We start from the raw sequence: 8,000 nt of genomic DNA, 5'->3' as shown, positions 1-8,000 counted from the left end.
TGAGAAGTATGTGATAAGCAAGAGCTCCCCCTAAATTTGTGCATAGTTTAAGATTTGCTTTGGACTGCAAATGCACAAAGAGTTAGGCTCATGGGTTACTCTTCCATGTCACATACATCTTGGTGGAGCTCTCAAAATAATAAAGATTGAATACATGCACTCATCACCAAGCAAAGTGAATGGTCAAATAGAGATAGATGGGATATTGTCATCCAACAAGTATAAATGTAGCATATGATCAAACACATGATCATCCAGGTATCACATAGACATAAAGTATCTCAAACAAGCAAATAAAGTTTAACCACCAAAGCAAGAGAGAACAAAATCAAACTCTCTCTCTCTCTCGAAGCCTATGATCTATACATTTTTCTCCCCCTTTGGCAACAAGTTACCAAAAATTTCCTAGAAAATGCATAGTACTATGTCGTCTCTCAGGGGTCTTAATGTGGTGGTGTAGATATGACTCCAAGGACGAAAGCTTCAGTTGATGTGGATGGAGCTGGAGGTGTAGGTGCTGGAGCTGGTTGCACTGGAGTTGTAGGAGTTGTAGCTGGTGCAGATGAAGTGGCTCTGGTGTCTGTCACTAGCACTGCAGCTGATCTCTGAGCTCTAGGCACTCTTGCAAATGCATCAGTGGTTGTCTTGCCCTTCCTCTCCTGCATATCATCCTGAAGCTGCTCAACAACTGACTGGATCTTAGTTTCCTTCACATCCAAGTCATAGAACTTCTGCTCCATGATCCTCTCCAGGCTCTCCTGGTTTTGAGTCAAGGTGGCCAGCCCTTTCTCAATTCTCAGAGTGGATGCAATCAAGTAGCCTAGTTGATCTTGTTTGCTCTTTAAAAAGTACTGAGATGCCTCTTCCATTGTTGGCATCTTGGTAGCCTTCTTTATCCTTGCCTTCTCCTTCTTTGCTTAAGCATGCACAGAAGATGGTTCATCTTCATCCATAACCACTTGGTTGTCCTCAAAATCTGGAAAGATAGACATGTGATCCTTGTCCAATAGGTATGTGCATGTGCCCATCTTGGAGTTAATCAGCTCCTGGATTTGTGGGGCATACCCACAGCTTCTCTTCTGGTCAGTTGCTGTCCACTTGATAGTCTCAACTATGAGGTTCATGACCTTACACTTTTGAGGCACATCAAATATGTGTAGCAGATTGATAGCATGGCCTCTGGTCATGTTGTGATCTTCTGACTTGGGCAAGAGTGTGTGCCTAAGGATCTAGTTGATGGTTGGCAGTCCTGACAGAAGGAAATGTACAGATCCAAACTTGTGTGTTTCAAGAGCTTTATCTGGGATCTCCTTGTACATGTGTGAAATAGAATTGTGATCCTTCTTCTTCTTGGCATAGACATCCAAGTCATCTTCTTTCTCCTTTGGTGCGTTGATCAGATTTGCCCATTCTTCAATTGTAGACTCGTACCTTGTACCTTCAGACATCCATACTATCCTGCCATCTGGATAGAAGTGTGTTGTGGAGTAGACTTGCATTATGATACCATTGGGCCCTTGTGGCAGCTTTGGGCAAGTTGCTTGGGGTGCTCCTGCTGCCATCATCTGAGGTGCTAGAGGGACTAGTGCCCTCACTCATGTGAATCTGCTCCTCTGACTGGTTCTGGCTGTCACTTTGATCAGACATATTGAAAATACTGACTGCAGACCCTGTGAATATATATAGATGAGATAGAGTGGATGAGCATCACAAAATACAGAGGTTTTTGCAAAAGAATGATTCAAAAACTTAGTTTTAGTTTTACACAGAAAGCATTTCAGATCAACCGATTTGCAAACTCAATGATACCGAAGCAGCTTTTGGAACCTATACTAGTGAACTCGGTCAGACCGAGTCACAGTTCGGTGGCTCCGAGACTGCTAGGGTTTCACAAAGTCCTGAACTCGGTCACACCGATTTGCAATTCTCGGTCAGACCGAGAATCACTTGTGCAATGGCCTTAGCCGAATCGGTGAAACCAAGTTCTACAACTCGGTGGGTCCGAGATGGTTTCGGCGGAAACCTAACCCTAAATTTCCAATTCACTTCTAATCTATGGATTGTTTTGACTGGATAGAATCGTTTCAATCGTGGCAAGAATCATGATGAACACAATGTGCTAGGAATCGGACGGGGATAGCACTGTGATCGAGTCCATACCCTAGCTTGGCAACGAACTCGCTACGGCGGCAACGGCGGGGATGAATTCCGTTGACGGCGGCGGAGACCAGCGACTAGAGGCAGCTGGCGACGAGGAGGACGATCCGGAGACCCTGGAGGCAGAGCGAGCTATGCGCGGGCGAAGGGGTTTGGAGAAAGTTTCCAAATTTTTGCCCGTGAGTATATATAGCCCGACCATGTCGGTGTGACCGAGTGGAACAACTCGGTGGCACCGAGATGCATAATTGTTGATAGTTACAGCAACTCGATGTGACCAAAATGTTCAAATCGGTTGCACCGAGATTAAAAACCTAGATCGACTTAGTGATCTCGGTATGACCGAAATGGAAGAATCGGTCAGACCAAAACGCACAAAGAAGTTTTGGAAGTTTAAGTCTATGACGAATCGGGGACTCCGAGTGCTCCTCACACAGAGTGGTTCTAATCTGACTTGATCAAATTTTGTGATGTAGCATGAATAGAGTTTGACACAAGAAAAGCATAGATAGCTAGATAAGGTTCTCAGGCATTCTTGTTCATCCACTTGGCAAAAGAAAAAGAAACCAATCAATCAAAGCAACAAGTGGATGTCCTCGAATGAGTTAAATATGCAACCAACATGCTCACACAATAAAATGGCAAATGAAATATGTGGCAAAGCATGCACAACCAATTCTAGCATCTATCAAACAATTGGCGATGACTAGGTCATCTATATATGAGTATATTGACTTAGGAGTCAAATGAGAACATTTGATCATAGGTCATACTCATTGCTTAGGCTCAAGTGGGGTTACCACTTTTACATAATGCATTGATGTGTTCACACCATTAGAGTTGCTTTGACTCAATCCTTAGAGTTAAGCTCCCCCTAGATGTGAGATCCCCCCTTAGAGGGATGAACTAACATTGGTTTTTGTCGATGATGACTTCATGTAGGTGTTGAAGATGTGGATGCTCAATGTTGATGAAGATCATTTGGAGCAATCCTTTGGAGTGACTTGCACTTTCAATACCTACACGGGTTAGTCCCACAAGGAACAAACAAGGATATCCATAGACATAGAGTGATGCACACACAAGATGATGTCCATGAACGCATTAGGTTACCTTGTCCCTTGTCTTACCAACAAGAGGGTTTGTGACTCCTTGAACTAGTGCAAGATGTGGAAGTTGATTGCACTTGTTGTTGCCAAAATGATATGAGTGAAGTATGTTGGCGGAGTCACCCTCAAGAACTCTCTAGTTCTTCTTCTTTGGGATCCACATCATCTTGATGGGAATCCTTGGAGTTGTAGTTGTACTTGATGAAGTAGAACTTGACGTTGTCTTGGGAACCCACTTGACCAAGGCCTTAGGAGCTTCTTCAAATGCATCAATCTCCTCTTGAAGCTTGTCCTTGCCTTTTTGCTTGTGGTCTTGTGGTGGAATATCATCTTGAGCTTGTGTCCCCTTGAAGGAAGTAGGATCATACTTCTCTTGTTGAGGAACAAACTTCGTCTTGGGATATTGATCTTCTTCCCACTCAACTCCATTGGTATTGAACGTTCGTTCAAAACCAACACCTTGGTTCTTCCGGTGCCTTCCTTGCTTGCGTACAATTTCCTCAAATTGCTTACTCCCGGCAAGGCTCTTGTAAACACCTTTCTCTATAATTCCCTTCAATAAGATATTTTCTTGCTCAAGTGTAACTTGGCTAAGAGAATCATTAGTGGAATCAAGAGAACTACTAGAAGCAACAATATTTGATTTAGCATGATTATTGTTACTACTAGAGGAATAATCTTTCTTGTTCTTGTTAATGGACTTGACTTGAGGCATGTAAGTTGATAAGAGTAAACGCTTAGCAATGTAAGGAGAACTTTTCTTACGGAGATCATCATTGATTGCCTTTAAGAACTCATGCTCTTGCTCAAGGTTGAGCTTTTCAAAGCGTAACTTCTCATGAGCCCTTAAAAGTTCTCGATGATCTTCTAAGATAGTTTCATGAGCTAACTTAAGAGTGTTTAGTTCTTTAGTTAGAAGCTCAATCTTCTCCTTATCATTGTCATTCGTTTTATCTTGATTAGCATGATTAATTGATGTTTCATCATAGTATTCATCACTAGAGTTGTCAACAAGTAAATCATCATCACCTAACAAGTCATCTTCATCACTATTGAAATCAACATACTCGGGATGTGTTACCTTAGGGCCTTTAGCCATGAAGCATCTTCCAAGTCCTTCATTTGGTGAATCAAATATGTCGTAGGAGTTGGTTGACACAAGTGCTAGACCGGCAACACCTTCATCTTGAGTATGTTCGGAGTCGGAGTGATAGCTTCTCTCGGAGTGATTGTCGGAGTCGGAGCTGGATACCCATTCACCAACATGAGCTTGATGTCTTCGTTTTGTGTAGCTCCTTGATGACTTGTCCTTCCTTTCTGAATCCTTGCTTCTCCGGGATGTTCTTCGTTCATAACGATCATCTCTACTCCTCCTCTCTCTTGGTGGTGATTCTTCTCTTCTACTTCTCCTCTTGGGTGATTCTTCTCTTCTTTTGTGGGGTGCCGTACACTCATTGGAATAGTGTCTGGGTCTCCCACAATTGTAGCAATTGCGGTCTCGACTAGAAGATCTTTTGTCATTGTAGGACCTTGACTTGGAGATTCTTTCTTTGCTTCTACTCTTGTAGAATTTGTTGAAGTTCTTCACCATTAAGCTCAATTCTTCATTGAAGGTTTGTTTCTCACTTGATGATGTAGGGGCTTCACATGAGGCTTTGTAAGCACCACTTGACTTGTTGTGAAGTTCCTCCTTATCCTTGAGTGACATCTCATGAGCAACAATTCTTCCAATGACCTCCGTTGGCTTGAGATTCTTGTAATTGGGCATCATTTGGATCAATGTGCACACGGTATCATATTTTCCATCCAATGCTCTTAGGATCTTCTTGACGATGAATTTGTCGGTCATCTCTTGACTTCCTAAGCCCGCAATCTCATTTGTGATAAGAGCAAGCCTAGAGTACATTTCAGTGACACCTTCACCATCCTTCATTTTGAACTTGTCAAGTTGACTTTGGAGCACATCCAATTTGGATTCCTTGACGGAGTCGGTAACTTCATGCATATCAATCAAAGTATCCCAATTTTTCTTTGCATTCTCAAGACGGATGATTTTGTTGAATTCTTCGGGGCACAATCCGTTAAAGAGGATATCACAAGCTTGAGCGTTGTATTGCAGCATCTTCAACTCATCCGCGCTAGCTTCACGGTTAGGTTCTCTCCCATCAAAGAATTCACCTTGCAAGCCAATACACACAATAGACCAAACGGCGGGGTTATGTCTGAGAATATGCATTTTCATCTTATGCTTCCAACTAGAAAAATTTGTACCATCAAAGTAAGGACCTCTACGGTGATAATTTCCCTCGCTAGACGCCATACGCTCCTAGGTTGTGAAACCAAGGCTATGACCACCAAAAGCTATGGAAATCAAAGCAAATGGAGACCAAAGCTCTGATACCACTTGTAGGATCGGAAGTATGTCTAGAGGGGGGGTGATTAGACTACTTGACCAATTAAAAACTTATCCTTTTCCCAATTTTAGTCTTTGGCAGATTTTAGCTATCTTAGCACAAGTCAAGCAATCTTCACACAATTCAACCAAGCATGCAAAGAGTATATGAGCAGCGGAAAGTAAAGAATGCAACTTGCAAGAATGTAAAGGGGAAGCATTTGGAGAACTCAAATAAAATTGGAGACACGGATGTTTTTGTCGTGGTTCCGATAGGTGGTGCTATGGTACATCCACGTTGATGGAGACTTCAACCCACGAAGGGTAACGGTTGTGCGAGTCCACGGAGGGCTCCACCCAAGAAGGGCCCACGAAGAAGCAACATTGTCTTTCCCACAATGGCCGTCGCCCACGAAGGACTTGCCTCACTAGCGGTAGATCTTCACGAAGTAGGCGATCTCCTTGCCCTTACAAATTCCTTGGTTCAACTCCACAATCTTGTCGGAGGCTCCCAAGTGACACCTAGCCAATCTAGGAGACACCACTCTCCAAGAAGTAACAAATGGTGTGTTGATGATGAACTCCTTGCTCTTGTGCTTCAAATGATAGTCTCCCCAACACTCAACTCTCTCTCACAGGATTTGGATTTGGTGGAAAGAAGATTTGAGTGGAAAGCAACTTGGGAAAGGCTAGAGATCAAGATTCATATGGTAGGAATGGAATATCTTGGCCTCAACACATGAGTAGGTGGTTCTCTCTCAGAAATCGTAAGTTGGAAGTGTAGGTTCGTTCTGATGGCTCTCTCCACGAATGAAGAGGAGGTGGAGGGGTATATATAGCCTCCACACAAAATCTAACCGTTACACACAATTTACCAATTTCGGTGGGACCGAATCAACAAACTTGGTCAGACCGTTTTAGTAAACCTAGTGACCGTTCGGATTTTTGATGGGATCGACATGCAACTCGGTAGGACCGATATGCTTAGGGTTAGGTCATAACGTAATCTCGGTGAGACCGATTACACAAACTCGGTGAGACCGATTTTGGTAATAAGCTAACCAGAGAGTTGGTCAGGTAAACTCGATGGGACCGGTTCGCTCATTTCGGTGGGACCGAAATGTTATGAAAAGGAAACAGAGAGTTTAATTGCAATCTTGGTGGGACCAATCGCTCATCTCGGTGGTACCGAAACGTTACGAAGGGAAACAGAGAGATTACAATCCCATCTCGTTGAGACGGAGATCCCTATCGGTGAGACCGATTTGCCTAGGGTTTGTGGCAGTGGCTATGACATCTGAACTCGGTGGCGCCGGGTAGAAAAATCGGTGGGGCCGAGTTTGACTTTTGGTTTGGGTCATATGTGGATATGAGAAAGTAGTTGAGAGTTTTTGGAGCATATCACTAAGCATTGTGGAGCAAGAAACTCATTAAACAACACCTCATCCCTCCTTGATAGTATTGGCTTTTCCTATAGACTCAATGTGATCTTGGATCACTAAAATATAAAATGTAGAGTCTTGAGCTTTTGTGCTTGAGTCAATCCTTTTATCCTTAGTATTTTGAGGGATCCATTTTCCTTATCCATGCCATGCCATTCATTGAGCTTTTCCTGAAATGTTCATCTTGGAATGATGTTAGCTCAATGAGCTATATGTTGTTAGGAATTACCAAAACCACCTAGGGATAGTTGCACTTTCACCGGTGAAAAACCAAAACGTCAAAAAACCCCAAAAAAACCGTTTAAAAAGCAGAAACTGCATGCGGAAAAATAAAAAAATAAAATCCAGAGGAAGCGCCCAGAGCGCGACACATGGCGAATGGCTGAGAGCGCACCAAGTGGCGATGATCGTTGCGAGGCTCCTGAAAGAGCACTCGTTAATTAGTTGCTCTCAGCGGACGCACACGCACAACTGCACCCCACGCGCCCATATTGAGCCGACCATGAGCGGCGGTTGGGAGCCCTCTAATTTCTTATTTCGTTTTTCTTATTTCTATTTTTTCTTTTATAAATAATTTGAGATTTGGTAAATTTTCTGGTCATAAAAAACCGCCAATTTCAAAAAAGTTTGTGGAGCCAACAAATATCCCTAGACTAGATAATGTTCAAGAATTGAAAAAATGGTCGTGAATCTGGATACTCGTGAACATTTTTATTAGATGAACAAAATTTGAATTTTATGAGAAAATTCTTAATTGAAGAACAATTTCTGAAAAAATCAGATTAATTTTTTCAAAAATGGATGAACCTTTACTGAATTTGATATTTTTAAAAATTATGGTAAAGAAATTTTGAATATGCTGAACATTTTTTAAAGAAGATGAACCTTTTTCGAATTAAA

This window comes from Triticum aestivum, chromosome 1B (assembly GCF_018294505.1).
Source record: "Triticum aestivum cultivar Chinese Spring chromosome 1B, IWGSC CS RefSeq v2.1, whole genome shotgun sequence".
In the NCBI taxonomy this organism is placed as follows: domain Eukaryota; kingdom Viridiplantae; phylum Streptophyta; class Magnoliopsida; order Poales; family Poaceae; genus Triticum; species Triticum aestivum.
Note: the sequence above shows the minus strand (reverse complement) of the source record.